Consider the following 19,120-nt stretch of genomic DNA (forward strand, 5'->3'; position numbering starts at 1 on the left):
AAATCTTAAATTCCTGCTTTGCTTCTGTCTTCAGCAAGGTGATGCACTTGTTTCATCTAAAAAGAAACATACACATAAGTTCATTGGCTTCCCCTAAATTGGCTCTAGACTGCGATCCAAACACTGCACGATACATACATGGACATATGACTATGGTAGGGATTAGATTGTGAGCCACTCTGAGGAACAGTTAAGTGACAAGACAATATACTATGTACAGCGCTATGGAAGAGGTTGGCGCTATATAAATACTAAATAATAATAATAAAGAAGATGGGTTGTTCCCACTATACATCATTCAGCATGAATTGCCTACGCAGGAAGGTGTTCAGGGATGTTTAAATAAGATCAAGATAGATAAAGCTCCAGGGCCAGATGGCATCCACTTCTGAGTAAAAAAAGGAGTTGAGTTCAGTTATCAATAGGCCACTTTACCTTGTTTTCTGTGATTCTATTTCAAGCAGGTCAGTTCCCTATGTCTGTATGCTTTTATGCCTTTTCCCATTATTCAGAAAAGGAAAAAACTGAACCCAGAAACTGCAAACAGTAAGAGTGACTGGTAAGCTAATTTAAAGTGCACCTAAGACGGGGGCTTAAAAAAAAAAAAAATACATACTGGGGTATCCAGCCCCCTCCAGACTGATCGCTCCCTCACACTCCTCCTGGACCATCTGGATCCTCCGCAATTTAATCCGTAAAGTCCTTCAGTCAGGGTCAGTCGGCATAGGTGCAGTCCAGCTGTGTGCGCTTCTGTAGCCAGGAGTGCTCTGTGCGTGGTGCGCGCAGCCGGGCTGAGCATGTGTAGTAAACCCCAGAAAGTATTTTCTGGGCCAAATTGCGGAGGATCCAAGTGGCATAGGAGGACGGCAAGGGAGCAATCAGCCTGGAGGGGGCTGGAGAAAGCCTTTAACATCAGATGTGCATAAAATGGTTGAAGGTATGTAACCTAAGGGGGTTATATACAAAATGTATAGCACAGTATGATCACATTTCAGTTCACCTTTATGGGTTTACTAAAGACAGGTCTTGTCTAATGAACATTGTTTTGAAACTGTTTTCAGTGGGGTCCCGCACGGGTCAGTATTCAGTCCAAACCTTTTCAATCAATGTCAATAATTATCTAGTAGGTGGAAAACAGAGTACTTTGCCATCTTCACAAGTGATACAAAATAATGCAGAATAATCAGCTTTAATCAGGATATTACATGATCTTGACGAGATCTGTTGGTGGGGAGAAAAAGGGGGGGGGGGGGAATCACTCGTGTGCTGTGTTGTGCGGCCCTGCAGGCACAAGGAATCACACTAAACCGTATGGACGTGCATGCGCACATGTTCAGACACTTAAAGGACTTACGAGGCGACATTAAAAAAAAAAGTTCAGTACCTGCATGAAATTTGAATGCACAGAGGACGCCATCCTCCTCCGTGTAGTTCCGCCGGGTCCCCACTGTTCAATTGCTCCCTGGGCCGGCTCCCAACCCCACAGCCCGGATCAGGCTCTCATGCTTTTTTAAATATGACCGCCGGAGGTTGCTGCAGCTGCGCAGTCCGCATGGATGCGAGTGCGGCTGTGCAGCTCTAGGGCCTCCCCCCGATCCACGCTACAGACTGTCTACTGTATTGGGGGGAGGCCCTAGAGCTGCGCAGCCGCACTCGCATCTATGCAGACTGCGCAGCTGCGGCAACCTACGGCGGTCATATTTGAGGAGGCATGAGAGGCATGAGAGCCCGACCTGGGCTGTGGGGTCGGGAGCCGGCCCGGGGGGCAAACAGCGGGGAACCGGCGGAACTACACGGAGGGCATGGATGGTGTCCTCCGTGAATTCAAATTTCTTGCAGGTACTGAACTTTTTTTCAAAATTTCACCTTGTAAGTCCTTTAAGACGTACAGACGTGCAGGCGCCTGCTTTATTTTGTCTGTGATACGTCCTGTTGGTCTGTCAGAAGACCTCTTGTTGTTCGTACACACGCACTGACCACATGATCTTGAACGACAGTTGGTCAAACATATCCGCCAGTTAGTTTGTCCAGGAGCTGTATTATCAGTCGATCGACTAGTTGTCCACACGCCCGATTAGTCGTGCAAACGTCCTGTCTGAAGGACAGTTGGTCAAAAAAATCAGGCGTGTGTATGAGCCTTTCTTTCTCAATTAGGTGTGACTACCATCTGAAAAGTAGCATTTGGCTTGTACTGTGATAGAGGTCTCTGACTCTGCTGGGAGCAGATATAAAATAAATGTATGGTATGATTTTTGCCGGTTAAAAGACATCGTACATATGATAGGTATGAAAATTCTATCATATTGTTGGTCAGGATCCGCTCAATATTCTAATATCAAATTTATGCCGCTTACATACTCAGCAACCACGTTAATCAGCTTCTCAGTATCAGAACATCTTACAATACCCATGTATAGTAACAACTTAATGTATATTTTTTGAGGATTAGGAACTTGTTATTATTTGTGTGCATAAAACGTGGGCTGGAATATAGAAAATGTCATATTTTTGGGACTTAGGCTTACCGCCCAAAGTATAATAACGCCCAGTCCAGCCCAGGGGCTGACTCTGAGATCCCGTCCTAACAGCTGGATTATTTATAAGCCAAGGACTGAAATCTGAGTCCAGTCCTCCCTTGTGTAACATTACCTGATTGAGCCAGCCAGAGAACCAAGGAGCCATCTTGCTTGAACTTTTATTTTGAAACAGAGAACTTTTTCATGTGCTTAGAGTTTCCACAAAGGACATATTTCTTCCGAACTTTAAGTATCCGTTTCTTTATTTTTTCCCTTTTTAGTTTACATTCTTCTCTATCGTTGTTACTTTTAATGATTTTCTGTATATATTATTTATATTGGATTTATAATAAAACGACTTTCAAGTCATTTTGAGGCTACAAACCTGCTTTTCAGCCAAACTGAAAGAATCCTAGCCTTTCTGAAGATTTTCTACCCGGAAGTATTGTATTGTTATGGCCAGAGTAGAGTGTTTTACCCATTTTGTTATTTGCAGGTTTTAGAGCCGGTGAGAATAGGTCCTCTTTCTTTTACAGAGGTGGTGGCAGCTTTGTACCCTGAAATAGTGTGTAGTTTGTATTTCTGTAGCTCGCAAGATCCCTTCTAGACTGTCTGCTAGAAGAGTGCACGAAATTGGATGGTCTGTGTGCTGAAATAGATTGGAAGGCATTTAGCGGCCCGGCCACTATGGGGCAGTGACAGGCCCCTATATTATTTTAGAATTTGAACTGTTATCATTATTAACACAGTTGTGACTTTACTGAATGCTTTATTCTGTCCTTTTTATGTATTCATGTATTTATCTTACAATTCAGTATTCATGGTGTTATGATGGTCTCTGCCATGCTCTATGTCTGCAGCTAGGCCTTGTCTCTACCAGTGTACCCCATGAGCATAATGACTGGTATACAACGAGGACCTGAGGATACAATTATACCTGCAGGGAGTATCACCTCTGCCTGACCCTGTGTGCTATTATCTGAACACCTGCACTAGCCAGCACTGCTCTGTGTAAGGTGATTCTTTCAGAGGTGCACTGCAGACACCACACTTGATTAATATAATTTACCTACCTCCAGTGGTGTAGCAATAGGGGATGCAGAGGTAGCATCCGCACCAGGGTCCCTGGGCCAGAGGGGCCCACAACGAACCCTCCTTCATCCATCTTATTAGATTTGCATTGGTGCTATGTGGGTAATGAACACCTATGTATGTGCATTGCATAGTGGTTTTCCTTAACAAACTGTTTCCTTACTCTGATTACACCTCTCTGACTCTGCAGCTGTCCTTGGTAAGTATTGAAGCCCCATATTAACAGAGTTCTTGGGGCCCCATGTAAAACTAGCACTGGGGCCCCAAGCTCCTTAGTTATGCCACTGCCTACCTCTGCAACATCTTCCCTTTTTCCACTGTCACTCCCATCATTATCATGATAGCAGATTTCAGAACATGTTTAGGGAATGATTGAAGATTAATAAAAGCAAACAGTGTGACTAAGTACACCTGTCATAGACTTTGCTATTGAGGATACATTTACTGTATATACTCGAGTATAAGCCTAATATTTAACCTAAAAAAGTGGCCCAAAAGTCAGCTTATACTCAAGTCACTACTCTTTGAGTAACTCCCACAGTGCCCCCACTATATGCACAGTGGTGCATCATCTGAGCTAGCCCACACACTTGACATTTCCATGGGAGGTCCCAGCTAACCTCACCTCGAGTTGTAGCCTTGGAAGGCAAACAGGAACAGTGTTTACTGAGTGGTGAGAATCCTTCTTGCATTCCTATATCAGGTTTTAGATACATGACTATGTGGTGTAATGATATGTGTCAGCAAGTAACAGAGTTTTGATTATAAGGTGATCAGCAGTATCACCTATAATACAGATATATACTTGATTATATGGTGATCTGCAGAATCACCAATAATGCAAGTATACCAGCAGCTAATGAGATAGCAAGTATAGTCCTTGGTGCAACAGTAGTACTGATAGGTTTAGCTATACCTCACGAGAGGAGCTGGTGGGCACTAACAGTACAGAGCCCCTCAACAGAGACAAGGGCCCTCTGGTGAGAGTAGAGTGGCCAGACTAATCGAGTTGGCAACAGACAGACAGATACGGTACAAACTCAGAAGGAAAAGGCAAGAAGGTTTTAACAGGCAGAGTCGGCAGCAGGATCAGATGGGCAGAAGTACAGAATCACTGAGAGTAAGAGTAGTCAGAACGAGCAAGAGTCATACACAGATAATAACAGTATTCAGATTATAATTATAGCTATCAATCCTATCACTGTGTGAAATCCACGGTTTCCTCCCGGATCAAAGCACACCGGATCTATCTAAGGTCTGAGCGCTAACACAAAGTATTCGCAACAGCAGACAAGTTGCGAGTGAATCAGCAAAGCTTAAGAAGCAGAGGAGACCCCTTCGGCACGCCCACTCCCATCAATGAGGAGTGGCGAGCGTCTCCTCTGACGTCAGCCGACCGGCCGGTAAGCTGACGCGCCTTCTCCCCGCATAAAGGTCCCGTCTGTGCGCGCGCGCGACAATGCAACCCTGTGTGCTGCTGACAAACCTGTCCTCGGTGTGCTAGACGCCCGAGGCCCGGATAGATCGCTAGGCAGGGAGATGGAGGCAGCTGCGGTGGTATCGCTGTTCATCGCAGCTGTCTCTTCTATGTTTGTTACATGTGGCTCTGCATTACTTGCTTTATCTGTATGCCAGCTGAAACTTTGCAACAGGAGTTCTTTGCATGTCCATCTCAATTGTAGGCTTATGTTCTTGCTTATTATTGCAATCTGCCGAATTTATGCTGCTTTTGTAATACTTGGTTGTGGCCAGCCATGGCTGTGAATGGTGTTGTAGTTGTGACTTTTGCCAGCTGCGGCTTATACTCGAGTATATATGGTATAATAGTAAACCCATAAAATGGGTTACTTTTAAAAGAAACTGCAAGCCAAAATTCACATCCGACGCAAAAAAAATGTAACATTTGGGCACTCTAATAACCAAGCAGTTAGAAGATGTTTTTGGATCTGTACCTGGAGGTAGGCTTTAAAACAAACCTGAACTGAAAATATATTCAAGAAATAATTGAATGTTCATGTAGTATCCACATTGTTTGCTCAGCCAGATAGTTTTAAGTATTTTGTGTTTGATTACTTTTCAGGAGAGCAAGCTCAATTCCATTTTTTGTAACCACTTGTCATGCAACAAATGGAAAGGATGTTAGTAAGATTGGTCAATAAAATGCTAATAATTCACAGCTGATGAAGGATTATGCAGCTCTTTTATGCAAAACAAACAAACAAACGTTTATATCGCACTTTTCTCCTGGCGGACTCAAAGCGTCAGAGCTGCAGCCACTAGGACGCGCTCTATAGGCAGTAGCAGTGTTAGGGAGACTTGCCTAAGGTCTCCTACTGAATAGGTGCTGGCTTACTGAACAGGCAGAGCCAAGATTCAAACCCTGCTCTCCCGTGTCAGAGGCAGAGCCCTTAACCATTACACCATCCAGAGCTTGAAAATGGACCAACAAAGCCAAGGCACAATGCAATAGTGTCTTCTTGAGGATTGTGATGTGCTTTTTTAACCTGCTATAGCCACACGCATATGTATGTCACTTAATGTCACTGCGGTAAAAATAGAGCAGACGCAAGCTGAAGGTCTATATGAAGCAAAACAGCCAAGACTACAGATTCCATCCATCATGCTGTCACACGGAACCGTTAGTAAAATAAAATACAAATCTTTACGGAACAATAAAAATCCACAGACCAGTTTAATGTAATTGCGGATAAGTGCTTTTCCTCTAAGAAAGACCTGTACTGTGTCCTTGTTGTTTCCACTGAAGTTAAAGTTATATTAAAAAAAAAGTGCTCAGTGCCAAGGCAAATGGCTGTCAGGATGTGAATGAGTGATTGGTTCTGAGCAGGGCTCCTGCTGGCACCTTAACCGTGGCCTTTTCACCAGAGTACAATAGCGGGATCTCACTGATTAGTGGGTTGCAGAAGCCCATGCAGCGCTACTAATAGCTACTTGTCCAATGTTATACTGAACAACTGTACGTGTGCCCACACAGTGCCCCCGGTAAATACAAGGCTTCTAAAAATGCCAGCAGCTGAGACTTCACACTTCTGTCACAGACTGGCATCTACCAGCTGTGTCAGAGAACTGTGTTCCACGTAACTGCAACAGAAGTGGCCTACAAGTTTAAAATGAAGGAAGTTTCTTTTTTTTTTTTTTTAAACTGCGGCCTTGTGTGTTAGCCAATTAAGTGCATCTTCTTTTTTTTTCTGTTTAAAGCATACCTGAAGTGACCTGTGACTCCATGAGATAAACATAGGTGCATGTAGTACTAATCCTAATAAGAAATTTAAATAGTCCCTTTCTGTTTTCCAGTACAGCAAGAGTTAAACAACTTGAGTTGTTATATAGGCATGAGTATGAGCTTGGAACAGCTGGTTGAATTCAGTATGGTTTCCTTAAAAGTAAATAAAACGCAAAACAGCTGTGAAAGAGATGAGGCTTCTGATAAGGTCTTAGGGTCGGGGTCGGGAAAAAAGGGGGCGCAGGCAGCTAGTGGACAAAAAGGGCGCAGCCATTCTTTCCCATAGTAAATAACGTTTAATGGGCGCCAAGCAGGAAAAAAGGGCGCCGGAGATAAATAACGTTCTATAAACGGCGCCCGGAGCTTTTTAATGTTTTATAACTGTGCTTGTGATGATTTACGTTTACAAAATGCACCCGTGACAAATAACGTTTATAAAAATACTAAACATATTTATCCTATTTATAACTAAAACATTATTTAACATTTTATCCCTTACTGTTTGTAAAACATTATTATTCATAAAATAAAGCAATCAGTACGTAACGTAAATTGCAATATATTTTTTACAGTAACTATTTGTAAAACATTACTATCCACATAATAAAGCAAACACTAATGGGGGTTCTTAGGTTAAGGCACCACCAGGGGGGTCTTAGGGTTAGGCACAACCAGGGGCAGGGATGCTGTCACGAGTAGATTCAAGTGGCCTAAGCACTCGAACTCGTGATTCAAATGAGCAATAATTAATGCAGGTGAGGAGCGGGACATAAGGGGTTATTTACCCATAAGGCTGCGTGCTCCCTGCGCTCCAAATAGGATCCATACGTGTCCTATTCATCGCATTACAAGCCTCGCTGCAGGCACTTCTTCCGGCTTGAAGGAGGAAGTGCCCGCAGTGCCTGCAGCGAGGCTTGTAACGCAAAGAATAGGACGCGTGTGGATCCTATTTGGAGCGCAGGGAACACGCAGCCTTATGGGTAAATAACCCCTTATGTCCCGCTCCTCACCTGCATTAATTATTGCTCATTTGAATCACGAGTTCGAGTGCTTAGGCCACTCGAATCTACTCGTGACAGCATCCCTGACCAGGGGGGTGGTTAGGGTTAGGCACCACCAGGGGGGTTCTTAGGTTTAGGCACCACCAGGGGGTTCTTAGGTTTAGGCACCACCAGGGGGGTCTTAGGTTTAGGCACCACCAGGGGAGTCTTAGGTTTAGGCACCACCAGGGGGGGTCTTAGGTTTAGGCACCACCAGGGGGGGTCTTAGGTTTAGGCACCACCAGGGGGGGTCTAGGGGTTAGGAATAGGTACAGGGAGGGTTCTGTGTGAGAGTAGGGTTAGGTATAGTTACAGTACAATATACACCACCAGGGGTGGTTAGGGTTAGGCACAACCAGGGGGGTCTAGGGGTTAGGGATAGGTACAGGGAGGGTTCTGTGTGAGAGTAGGGTTAGGTATAGTTTTATTAACATTTTTGTAATACATAATAATTTTTTTACAACACTTTTTAGGAACCTACTTATATATATCATCATTATAAACAATATTTTCAGATTTTATTATAAGAAGAAACGATAAATGAAGATTATTCACAATAAGATACAATTATAACGATTAAACTTATATTAATGATTTTTTTAACAAACTTAATTATAAGTTTCACTTTTTAAAGAGGGAAGATTAACGATTTAACAATTGCCGATTTCATACACATTATTTAATGATTTATAAATTTGTAAATCATTATTTGTAAATATTTCTATAAACGATATTTACACCCCACGCCCTTTTTGTCCAGGCGCCCTTTTTGTACGTACGCCTTAGGGTCTGCTTCGACTTATGCTAGCGTCCGTCTCCAAGATGCATACCGGCACTTGTGTTGACGCGTCAAGCCGCGACATCCATGGCTATGGGGATTCGCATGTGATATGTTCAAAAAAATGCTGCCAGCCGGGTTTTTTTTTTTTTTTGGAGTACGAAAAATCGCTCAGAAGTTAGTGTAGGCTGCTGTAGTGCAGCCTTCCTTACATCTCTGTTATATGGGGCGGTGCCCCTTGTTTAAATTATACGCAGAGATCACAGGTGCCCTCCCAAGTCCCGACGTCCCAGCCCAAACATCAATCTGATGCAGGAACTGCTGCTTGGGGAGTCTAACCTTACATGTGCGGAGACCTCATTTTGTCTATACAGAAATTTACATATAAGAATGCCCTCTGGATATGTAATAATTCTTCCCACTAATGAGGGATTCCTCTGAGATGCTCTACAGCTGAGACTTTGCTCATTCTGCCAGCAGCTTCCCTCTCTGCCTTCTTCAGTCACCCAGGTCCACATCCTGACAACATCAGTTAAAGTCCTTCTTTCATCTATATCACACAGGGGACTCTATCGTGGCAATTAATCACTATCCACGTTACAAATCACCTTGGCCCATGGCATTTTCTATTGTTTAAATCTGTCATTCTCACGGTGAGAATCTCTTAGTACTGGAGACACTGGCAACAAACCCCCTCAATCAATTCCACGTTGTGCTCAGGATTTGTGCTGTCCAGGGCACCTTTGAGTGAAAATAACCCCCCACCACCACAACCACCACCAAGTATGCCAGTCAGGGTCAAGATTGTGGAGTGTTTAAATGGCAAGCCAGGGGCTCTTCTGACAGAAAGAGCACAATACAGGAAGCAATAAGTGGACATGAGGATTTTATGATATGCACATTTGAATTTGGATATTGTAAGTGCACTGGATTTTAAAACTTTTAATAATAAATACAGAGTTACGCTATGTCCAGCATTTTTTGAGTCCTTTTTAGAGCCTGTCTATTAGAGGAGAGCTGGTGTTTGGAACTACATATAGAACGATTACTGCTGGTCTGTGCTGGGTCAGCCGATAAATCCAGTGAGAGGCTTGATCATACTGCATGAAAGCACGCTGGGTGTAAAACGGGTGTTTGCCAGGCTGCACTGGTGAGGTGGAGATGGCGGACCTTTTTGCCTATTTAAAGCAGTATTACACTATTGCTATGCTTCTGTTTCTCCGCTATATAAATATGAGCTATGAAGACTTTATGCTGAAGAGTGAGGAGTGTTGGCTAAGCCAAAAACGCACATGCTGATCTGGTTGAGACGGCCTGAAATTCTGGTGAGCGTTTGTGGTTTTATATATCATTTGGAAGATTTTATATGTTGCATGAAGTAACTAACAACAAGAAAACCACAAGGGACTGTTTCACTTCAAAAAACTTTGTGGACTTTTGGGCTTATGAGTAATATTGTGTATTACCAGTGACTGTTGAGTGCCATACTAATGTATTGTTTGTAGGAAGCAATACTGGTTGTAAGTTCCTCACAGCTTTCAAAGGAAACTCGCCAAATAGCCTCCTTGGGGCGTGGTCCGGGACATGCATGCACAGTAACCCCACACAGGCAATATTTTGTAGGAACACTGCGGCGCAGACTGTGAGGAAACTGAGAGACCTTTAGGGCTATGGGGGCTGGAAAAAGTGCCAGGTAACTTCACATTTCACATTACTTTTAACTTAATTTGCATACGAAGGCCAGTACGAAGAAAACATACATGTAGGCCGTTGTTTTTTCTGCAGAAAGATCAAATGTGAACATTCGTACTGTCGTACAAGGCAAGTTAAATTTGATTCCATTGGCTTGAATTAGATGCATGAAGAATGGGAATTTGCAAAAATGAAAAACGAACACAAATTTATGTCAGAAGTGCCTAAAATTCTTTATAAATCACAGATCTCAGCACTAGCAAAACCTGCCTTGTCATACAGATTGTCTGTGGAGTTTTTGACAGCAGTCCGGTAAAATGCATTTTGGGTTGGCAACCCTATTTCTGTCCTGTTATTTCAATAACAATTCTGATGACGTGGAAAAGCAACAGCCAACTATGTCTGTGTACAGAAAGGTTAGCTTTGCATTTGTGGGTATTTATACAAAAATACTTTAATCATAGTAATAAGCGATAAAAGCATACTACTACTACTACATACAATATTCTACTGCCACCACGAGTTGTTTTAAACATGACATTCCCAAAACAGCCACATGATGTCCTCAGTGTTCAAGGAACTGTACAGAGCAAGCATTTAAATGCTTTTTACTAAATCCTTGCTTTAAAGTGAGTCTAAAGTGAAATAATAATAATAATAATAATAAAAAATACTTACCTAAGGAGAGGGAAGGCTCTGGGTCCTATAGAGTCTTCCCGCTCCTCTCTCGCCCCCCCTCGTTCTAGCGCTGTTCCCATTGGTAGCAGTCTCCGACAGATGGGTCGATGACTGCTCTGAGCTGCTCAGGGGAGTCTTCAAAAGTGTTTTTGGATCCTGAGTGCAGGTAGCTCTGTTCTGCTGCTCCTGCGTGAGTGCGCTGTCTTGCATAGTCAGGAAATTTGAACTAGGGGTGATAGCGCTGCAATGGGACCGTGGGAAGAACAGGAAGGCTCTATAGGACCCAGCGCCTTCCCTCTCCATAGGTGAGTATCTAATTTTTTATTTATTTTTTTAATTTTCACTTCAGCCTTGCTTTAACCTTTTGGGGACCATGGACGTTGAATCAACGTCCAGCAGGTGGTGCTACCGTTCTGACTGGACATTGATTCAACGTCTGCGCTAACGAACCGTCTCAACGCGATTGTGCGCACCGGAGAAGGGAGATTAAGCTGTCATATGACAGCTGGCATCTCCCCTCAGTGATCAGGATCCATCGCGTATGTCTGTTGATCACCTGATCACTATGATCGCCGGCGGATCGTAGTGATCACTTTGACAGCGGCGGCGGCAGGGGGGAAAAGAAGAGGATCCACTTACCTCCCTGCAGTTCCAGCGACGATCGGCGCCCCCTTCTGCTTTGGCCGGCATCTCTGCTCCGTCTGACGTCAGAGCCGGGTCCCGGCTTGATGACGTCATCAAGCCGCGACCCGACCTGAGCCTCATTTGGAGCGGAGATGCCGGCTAGAGAAGAGGTGGCTACTGCAGCTCATCACTGGAGCCTGGAAGGTGAGTGAAAGCTGCCACCTACAGGGGGGACACTTGCCACCATGGGGGACACCATGCCCAGCCAGCCACAGATGGGATCCGGCCGCCCAACCCCCCCAAACCTGCGGGGGGCACGTTTGGGGGGGTCGGGCGGCCGCATGCACATTGCCCTGGCCCTTAAGGGGGGTTAGGCGGCCGGTCCCGAAATGGTTAACTGAAGTGAGATGGGTATGGAGGCAGCCATATTTATTTCATTTTAAACAATACCAGTTGTCTGGCTATCCTGCTGATCCTCTGCCTCTAATAGTTATAGTTTTAGCCATAGCCCCTGAACAAGCATGCAGCAGATCAGGTGTTTCTGACATTATTGTCAGATCTGACAAGATTATCTGCATGCTTGTTTCTGGTGTGATCCAGCACTACTGCTGCCAAATAGATCAGCAGGGCTGCCACTTCACTACTGAGGGGTTTTTGCCCTTCTGTACCAGAGCAATTTTCACCTTTCAGTGCTCCTTCAATTCATTCACCTATAACTTTATTACTACTTAGCACAACAAAACCATCTACTGTATATCTTTTTTTCGCCGTTAGTTAAGTTTTGTTTGGGTGGTACATTTTGCTAAGAATTATTTTATTCTAAATGCATTTTAATGAGAAAAATAAGAAAAAAATTGCAAAAAACAAATCAATATTTCAATACGGTAAATAAAACCCACACATGTTATTTGCCCATTTGTCCCGGTTATTAAAAAGTTTTAAATATTTCCCTAGTACAATCTATGGCACCAATATTTTATTTGGAAATAAAGGTGCATTTTTTCAATTTTGCATCCATCACTAATTACACCTCATGATTTTAAAGAGAGTCTGAAGACTTAAAAATATCCTCTATGTACTTGACATTTATGTTAAGCAATATGTACAGAGCTAAAACACCGCATTTCTGCGTCAAAACGATGTAATTAAACCCCCCTAAATCCCCCGGAGCAAAATTTGGGGCTCCTTTCTGGTAGAGGCAGAGCTTTAGGCAGTAGCTCTGCTTATACTCGTGTCAATCTCTGCGGATCTCCGCCTCTCCCCACCCCTCTCAGTCTTCTTTCACTGAGAGGGGTGGGGAGAGGTGGAGATCCATGGAATTTGATGCAACTGGAGGCAGAGCTACAGCACAAAGCTCTGCCTCCCCCGGGCAGCGAAATCCACGACCTGGAAAGTTGTGGAATTTTGCTCCCGGGATTTGGGGGGTTTAATTACATCCTTCTGCCAGGGGAATGCAGCGTTTTAGCCCTGCACATATTGCTTAACATAAATGTCAAGTAAAAAGAGGAATTTTAAAGGCTTCAGACTCACTTTTTAAAAAATAACATTAATATATCCTCTTGACATACATATTAAAAAGTTCAGTTCCTAAGGTAACTATTTATATATTTTTTAAATGTCTTTTTTTATATACATATACTTTATTTTGGTATCTTTGGGAGTGTGGGAGGTAAGGGGTTAATTTTCAATGACTGTGGGTCTTTTTATTAAAATAATTGTATGTAGGTGTAATTTTACTATTTGGCCACAAGATGTCCTTGCACATTATGTCCTGTTAGTGTACTATCAGTACACGAACAGGAATTACATAGTTACATAGTTACATAGTTACATAGTTATTTTGGTTGAAAAAAGACATACGTCCATCGAGTTCAACCAGTATAAAGTACAACACCAGCCTGCTCCCTCACATATCCCTGTTGATCCAGAGGAAGGCGAAAAAACCCTTACAAGGCATGGTCCAATTAGCCCCTAAAGGGAAAAATTCCTTCCCGACTCCAGATGGCAATCAGATAAAATCCCTGGATCAACATCATTAGGCATTACCTAGTAATTGTAGCCATGGATGTCTTTCAACACAAGGAAAGCATCTAAGCCCCCTTTAAATGCAGGTATAGAGTTTGCCATAACGACTTCCTGTGGAAATGCATTCCACATCTTAATCACTCTTACTGTAAAGAACCCTTTCCTAAATAAATGGTTAAAACGTTTTTCCTCCATGCGCAGATCATGTCCTCTAGTCCTTTGAGAAGGCCTAGGGACAAAAAGCTCATCCGCCAAGGTATTATATTGCCCTCTGATGTATTTATACATGTTAATTAATGTGTAAAAGAAAGGAAAAACACAATTGAGAGCCCCAATAGTGTATTTTTGATGATAAAGGAATGCCAAGGTAGCAGCAATAAGAAATATACTAACAAGTATGGGTTGCCGGGTTCTGGCGCTGTACTTGGCTACACAACTTCTGAGTTACTCCTGAGGAAGCGGGCTAGAGAAACGCGAAACGCGTTGCATTTGTTCTGGAGTATGAATTAAATCTTGTTTAAACCATACATAGTGGTTGTGTTTGGTTTTGGGGAGGTAAGTCCACCCTTGCACCCCAACTTTTATCTGTTTTTACCTATGATCAATTTTTACTCTGCTGGCACCTCTGTTTCCGTTGCAAGAAAGTAATGTGTGGACGTGGTACCAGTTTAGCGCAGTCTCACTGAATATTACTGACATGATGAAATTGTGGCTTTAAGTATAAGAAAATGTTCTTAGATATACTCTTAGGCAAGAGAGGAAGTAAAAAGAGGTAGAGAAAAAGCTTTGAATCTTTCCATACACTGCAAAGCCTGCCAGTCAGGCCTGCATGTGGTGTTCTATGGAAATATCACATTTTCAGGTGTGATATTTAACATTTTTTGCTTGTGAAAGTAAATCAAATTCACTACACAACCCCTTTAAAAGATGGGAATTATAGTTATGAACAGCACAAATAGGGCCTCTTTCGCACGGCTGGCTGAAGGCATGAAGTCACCAGCTGTCAGCTGCTCCAGTGCACCGGCCGGGTGCTTGCTAGCGGTTGGCATGGGCGGTGAAGAGCACTCCTCATGGTGTCACATCTAACAACAGTGGCCGAAGTGCTAAAGCAGAACAAGTCTCTTTTTTGGGCTGCCGGGTAACGCCACTGCCGCTGCGTGTGTCAAACAATGACATGCATGGTATTACAAACACTGCCCTTCGGTTGCATTTTAATTACACTTGAATGGCACTCATGATTGGCAGGTGGGATACTGAACTGCCCCACAAGTGGCATAGTTCCCTTACCTCGCCATCAGTTTCTTTCAGAAGCTCACCATTTTCCTCTTACAACGATTCCTTCCAATTATGACAAGATTTTGACAATATAGCAGTTGCTGTCAATTATATATCAGTTGCCAGAGCTGGGACAAGGTCCTTCAGCACCCAAGGCTGAGACACCAAAGTGCGCCCCCCCATCCCTCACACCTCAGCCGTCACACAGATTGCTATTAGACTAATAGGTGCCCCAGGGCCCCCAACATCCCCAGCACCTTAATCTCTACTTATATGGCTTGCAGTCACAGTCATGCATCCCCTTTTCTTATTTCTTTCTGCTTCAAACACTATTGGGAATGACAGCTGAATTAATTGTGCACCCCCTCCTACACTGCGCCCTGAGGCTAGAGCCTCACCAGCCTCTGCCTTGGCCCGGCCCTGTCAGTTGCTGTTCGTTTCGTGGGATGAGAAAGTCTGGGCAACCTTGTTAATTGTCATGATTTTCCTAGTTGTTATGATCAAAAATGTCAGTTAAATATATCATATAGGAGACACACACAGTGATATTTGAGAAGTGAAATGAAGTTTATTGGATTTACAGAAAGTGCACAATCATTATTTAAATAAAATTAGGCAGGTGCATACATTTGGGCACTGTTGTCATTTTATTGATTCCAAAACCTTTAGAACTAATTATTTGAACTCAAATTGGCTTGCTAAGCTCAGTGACCCCTGACCTACATACACAGGTGAATCCAATTATGAGAAAGAGTATTTAAGGGGGTCAATTGTAAGTTTCCCTCCTCTTTTAATTTTCTCTGAAGAGTAGCAACATGGGGGTTTAAAAACAACTCTGAAATGACCTGAAGACAAAGATTGTTCACCATCATGGTTTAGGCGAAGGATACAGAAAGCTGTCTCAGATTTCAGCTGTCTGTTTCCACAGTTAGGAACATATTGAGGAAATGGAAGACTCAGGCTCAGTTTAAGTTAAGGCTCTAGGTGGCAGACCAATAACAATCTCCGACAAACAGAAGCGACGAATGGTGAGAACAGTCAGAGTCAACCCACAGACAAGCACCAAAGACCTACAACATCATCTTGCTGCAGATGGAGTCACTGTGCATCGTTCAACCATTCGGGGTATTTTACACAAGGAGATGCTGTATGCGAGAGTGATGCAGAAGAAACCTTTACTCTGCCCACAGCACAAACAGAGCCACTTGAGGTATGCTAAAGCACATTTGGACAAGCCAGTTTCATTTTGGAATAAGGTGCTGTGGACTGATGAAACTGGGCATAACAAGGGGCGTTATGCATGGAGGAAAAACAACACAGCATTCCAGGAAAAACACCTGCTACCTACAGTAAAATATGGTGGTGGTTCCATCATGCTGTGGGGCTGTGTGGCTAGTGCAGGGACTGGGAATCTTGTCAAAGTTGAGGAACGCATGGATTCCACTCAGCATCAGCAGATTCTGGAGATCAATGTCCAGGAATCAGTGACAAAGCTGAAGCTGTGCCTGGGCTGGATCTTTCAACAAGACAACGACCCTAGACACTGCTCAAAATCCACTAAGGCATTCATGCAGAGGAACAAGTACAACATTCAGGAATGGCCTACTGTAAATCCAATAAGCTAAATTTCACTTCTCAAATATCACTGTGTGTGTCTCCTATATGATATATTTAACTGACATTTTTTATTGTAAAAACCAACGATTTATACAGGAAAATCATGACAATTAACAAGGTTGCCCAAACTTTTGCATCCCACTGTAACTGAAAGGACAACTAATGAACAAGGTAATGTCTATGCTTCCTTATGGCTGACCAGAAAGCTGTTATGGGGTAATGGCAATTTCTAAAATGGGGGATGGTGAATTCCATTGATCACAGTGGACAAAAACGACACAGGAGAGGAGAAAGAGATTGTTGATAAGTAGACTTCATGGGAGGTAAGTATGAATTGTGTGTGTTTATTTTGACTTTTAATTTTCAGTTCAGGTTTGCTTTAAGGTACCAAATTCCTGACAGGTCCACAGGAGTGGGAGATGTGAAGTAGGGGGAAGAGTTGTCTGGCAGGGTTATGATTAGTAATAGACACAGGAGATGTGATAGGTTTGTATTAGGAAGAGGTTAGGGAGGAGAGGTTAGTGTAAAGGTGCCCATAAATAATACAATCTTCATTGTACAATCTTACCACTTCTTTGTAATATGATGGAATACCTAAAGTATGCATACAAAGTGTATTCACTCAGTTTACCCTTCCACTACGTAGATTTGGCAAGATTGTATCACTGATGGGTACCTTCAAGCTAGTTTGGGAAGATTAGGGTTAGGGCAGATAGGGAGCACCTAGTATGAGGGACAGACATTACAGCCAATAACCTATGCTGAGGTAGTACCAATAGGAACCAGTGCTGAATCCACACACTCTTTGTTCTGTTACTCTGAATTGTAGAAAATGGTGAATTCTGAAGGTAGTTCATTCTCCAGGGACAAGTCACAGAAAGGCGAAATCATTTACCATGTGTCATTTGTAACGTTTGGTATATTCGACTCATTTTTATTTAAATCGTCATCGGTATGAAACATACTTTCCTGAAATCAACTGAATCATTTGGGAAATAAAGTGAGGCCTTTGCTCTCCACAGAAATACCCAGCACTAAATGAAATCCGATGAAAACATATTTAGTTTCTGCTTCCAGAACAGGAAATTGTTGTTGTCCTCCGAACTACGTTTGAATGAACTTTATTTATGTCATACACTATTTTCATTGCTCACCAAAATGCTGAAGTTGTAAGGGGAAAGTCCATTCCTGGGAGAACAGATCCAGTTTAAAGGACAACTGAACTGAGAGAGATATGAAGGCTGCAATATTTATTTTCTTTTAACCATTTCAGCCCACAGGTTGTTTTCACCTTATGGACAAGAGGAAGTTTCACATTTCAGCGCTCCTCCCATTCATTCCCCTATAACTTTATCACTACTTATCACAACAAAATGATCTATACCTTGTATTTTCCACCACCAATTAGGTTTTCTTTGGGTGGTACATTACCCTAAGAATTAATTTATTGTAAATGCATTTTATTGGGAATAATGGAAAATGGAAAAAAATTCATTATTTCCCAGTTTTCGGTCTTTATAGTTTTAAAATAAAACGTTCTACTGTGGATAAAAGCCACATATTTTATTTGCCCGTTTGTCCCGGTTATTGCAACGTTTAAATTATATCCCAAGTACAATGTATGGTGACAATATTTTATTTGGAAATAAAGGTGCATTTTTGGAGTTTTACATCCATTACTAATCACATGCCCATAATTTAATAATAATATACCCTCTTGACATGCATATTGAAACATTTTTTGTCCCTAATGTATGTAGGTGTAATTTTGCTATTTGGCCACTAGATGTCCTTGCGCATTACTTCCTATAAGCGTACAATAAGTATGCTTAATAGGAAGTAATGCGTAGCTGAGTTACTCGGAAGTGATGCAGGCATCTCATTGATGCCTGCGATCACGTTGGCCTAGAGGTGAGATGAATGAATGGGAACAAATAAGCGGGAGGCAGCGCGGTGGCACCAATTGAGAATGATCACTGTTTTTGAACAAAATATGCACTGATTGGCTCAGGGGACTTCTGCCACCAATCCCCCCTGTTGACGGGACCATCGTGATTGCGAGCTTCCGTCCGCACAATCACGCGCACAGCCCCTACAGACTGCATGAACGTGGGCCTTACGTCCCTCCTGCTGCAGCAGCACCTGCCGCAAACGTGAGGCCCATGTCCGTGCGGCAGAAATGGTTAAACAATTGCAGTTGGCTGGCAGTCCTGCTACTTATCGGCTTGTAATACTTTCAGCCATACACCTTGAACAAGCATATGCAGATCAGGTGTTTCTGACTGAAGTTTGACTGGATTATCCACATGCTTGTTTCAGGAATGTGATCCAGATACTGCTCCAGCCAAAGAGATCAGCAGGACTGTCAGGCAACTGGTATTGTTTAAATGGAAATAAATATGGCAGCCTCCATATCCCTCTCAGTTCAGGTGACCTTTAAGTAAATCAAGAAGCTACAGTTTTCTTTTTTATACACATTTAAGAGATTAACAATGAAAATAACATTTGGAAAGTGTTTTTCTCGCATAGGACTGAAAACCCA

Source organism: Hyperolius riggenbachi, chromosome 1, assembly GCF_040937935.1.
Source record: "Hyperolius riggenbachi isolate aHypRig1 chromosome 1, aHypRig1.pri, whole genome shotgun sequence".
NCBI classification, from domain to species: domain Eukaryota; kingdom Metazoa; phylum Chordata; class Amphibia; order Anura; family Hyperoliidae; genus Hyperolius; species Hyperolius riggenbachi.